Source organism: Lissotriton vulgaris, chromosome 11 (genome assembly GCF_964263255.1).
Source record: "Lissotriton vulgaris chromosome 11, aLisVul1.2, whole genome shotgun sequence".
NCBI lineage: Eukaryota > Metazoa > Chordata > Amphibia > Caudata > Salamandridae > Lissotriton > Lissotriton vulgaris.
This window is the reverse complement of record NC_141699.1, coordinates 401150899-401153664: the sequence shown is the minus strand read 5'-3', so window position 1 is coordinate 401153664 and position 2766 is coordinate 401150899. Positions and strand designations below refer to the sequence as shown.

General features: G+C 42.3%; 1 pseudogene; it reads left to right on the top strand.

Moving 5' to 3' along the window:
• Positions 1-434: 434 nt before the first annotated feature.
• On the top strand, positions 435-2224 carry LOC147679873 (uncharacterized; annotated as a pseudogene).
• Positions 2225-2766: the final 542 nt, after the last annotated feature.

Sequence of the window (2766 nt, the reverse complement as noted above, 5' to 3'; positions counted from 1 at the left end):
CACATTGATTCTAAATGAACTATATAAAGTGCCTGCCTTGTCTACAACGCCCAACACCCCCAGAAATCTCTCATAAATTACTCATACCTGAAGATGTCACAAAACCTGCAATTCCAAAAACGTCTCTCTGTACCCCACAGTTCAAGAGGTGTGCCTTGCACAGAGCCTCCCTTTGCAGGCAAATTTCCAAAAGTGTGGACTTAACCTTACAGACATCAAGGCCTCATGCCAATGCCCTGGGGTGCGTTTAGCCTATTAGCTCCAGTGACCAGAACTTGTTATTTCTGTTACTCATTGCAACACAAGTCCGCTCTTCCCTGTTTGCACAGCAGTCACCTGACCATGAAAATATTGTCTTTCTCTTTATTTTCTCAACAGAACGCAACCGGTTTCTAAGTGTGTTTTTTTTATTGATCTAGTGTGCGTAGAACAACATGCCCCGCAGAATAAAGACAGCAGAAGACTATGTGCTGGTTGAAGAAGTGCGTGGGCAAAAGATGTTAATTTGCAGGTTTTGCAGAGTGACTGTCCCAATAGTAACTGGGAAGACTGCAAGCCGAATTGCTGAACATCTTGTCACCAAGACCCACTTGAAATGGAAAGAGCCACCTAATAGTGACAGCCTATGCCAGATGTCTCTTGCCGAGACAATGACCCGCTTCAAAAGAAAGCGTGAGGAAGAAAAGGATGGGGCACATGAATTTGTACGTGCCCTAGTGCAATCTGGAACCAGCTTACACCAAGCCGATGGACCAATTGGGAATCTGTTCCGCAAGCGTGCACCAGCATGCAAAACATTACCAAAAGCAACGCAAATGTTATGAGAAATACCTACCAGAGGAGTTCCTTGCAGATATTGAACATATTTCAGAGTTACTCCAAGGTGATGTAAAGATCTGTTACCATTGATGAAACCCCAGAGATGCTTGGCGACCCAGCAGTGGCAGTGCTAATCATATTTTGTGATGCAAAAAATGGATGGTACAGACGTACCATCATGGCAGATCTAGATGTACTGGAAACATGCAACGCAGTGTCACTTGGAATGCTGCTGCAGAGAGTTCTTACTAAGTTTAACAAACATTGGAGTGATATTGTTTGTATTTGCAGCGATTCAGCTACGTATATGAAAAAGTTATGTGATGACCTGTCAAAAGCAATGCCTGAGCTGAAGTGTTTCCCTGTAAGAGATCCTTGCCACTTGCTAGATGGTATACTGAAAGCAGCATTACAATCTTCTGAGCTAATGAAGAATGCTATTGATTTTGTAGTCCATTCAGGTGCACTGTTTCGTTATGTGCGGGAACTCAAACGCAAATATTTCTCATTTTGTGTTTTGTGTGGCAGCAAAGAAAGAGTAATCCCAACTGTCATTTAGTCGGTGGTTCTCAGTCCTAGAGGCCGTGAATGCAATATTATCTATGTGGTGACCGCTTACTGAATTTTTGCTTAGTGATGATGCATAAGGCAAGTAATGTGAGGATCTTCGGGTGCATATTGATAGCGATGTCGAAAAAAGTACACTGTACTGCATCCTTAGATTTTTGCAGGAAAATATGACTGCTGTGGTGGACATAATCAAAAAACTAGAGTCCGAAAACACGCTTGTCTACCAAGTTTTCAGTATAATTGGTGTAGATGTCAAACATCTCCTCGAGAGTAGGCTAGGCGACACTTTTTGCGACTTTGGCACTGCAACATGTTCCCTGTTAGAATGCTTGCCACTTGGTAAGCAAAGAAGTGTTGAAGACCAATTCAGGAAATTTTATTTCACCATGCATGAGAAATGGCTAGCTATGATGCATAGAAATGTCCCTTCACCAGCCATGGCGTTTGAAGTCAATGAAGCCTCACTTTGGTACTCTGCACAAGTGTTAGATCCATTCCGTAAAGGGGAATTTTCTCCGGACTTTGCAAAGTACAGCTTTATTTTTGACCGTTTTAATACCTCTGAGGGCATATGCACCCAGTTCAACGCATATGTTGCAGAACCTGTCCCAGAGAATGTCAACCTTGAGGTGCACCAGTACTGGCATGGAAAGCTACGTCAGTGGCCAGAGTTGGCAAATTGTGTACTGGCTGTTTTGGCGTTGCCAGTCTCAAGTGGCAATGTTGAGAGGGCGTTTTCACAAATAAAAGTGTACATGGGAAGGAAAGAGAGAGCGCGAATGACTAAAGAATCACTGAAAAAATATTGGTCTACTACAATAAATTTGACTTGTAAATATGTATTTGGACTTCATAGACACGTACGTACACTGTCTATATGCCATGCATCAATGAAGAAAGCCAGCAATAATAAAAGCAAAGCGTTCCATAAACACCGGAAAAACACCGTTTCAGTTTTTTTTTATGGCGCGAAAATTAGTAATCACTGAAAAGCACTGTTTATTTCAGGTATTGAAATCACTGGAAAACACTGACAAAACACCACCAGAATTTACCAAAAATAGAAACTGAAAACAGGAAAGCCTACCTATAATACAGCCAAGTTCTGGAGCCAGCTTCCTGAGTGTCTATGACTGGAATCTAGCTACCTTAGATTTAGGAAGCAGTTGAAAACCTTCCTCTTTCCATGATCAGTCTATGTTTACAAGGTGTCACGATAAGCGCTGGGATGCCCTTGGGTAGCCATGTGCATTTTCAATTCAATTCAATATGGGTGCCAGTTTAGCGACTTCAGATCAGGAATGATGTGGTTGTTTTTTTTGGATCCCATGATGATCTTGGCAGAAGAGTTCAGGAATGCCCTTAGAGGAGCCAGCT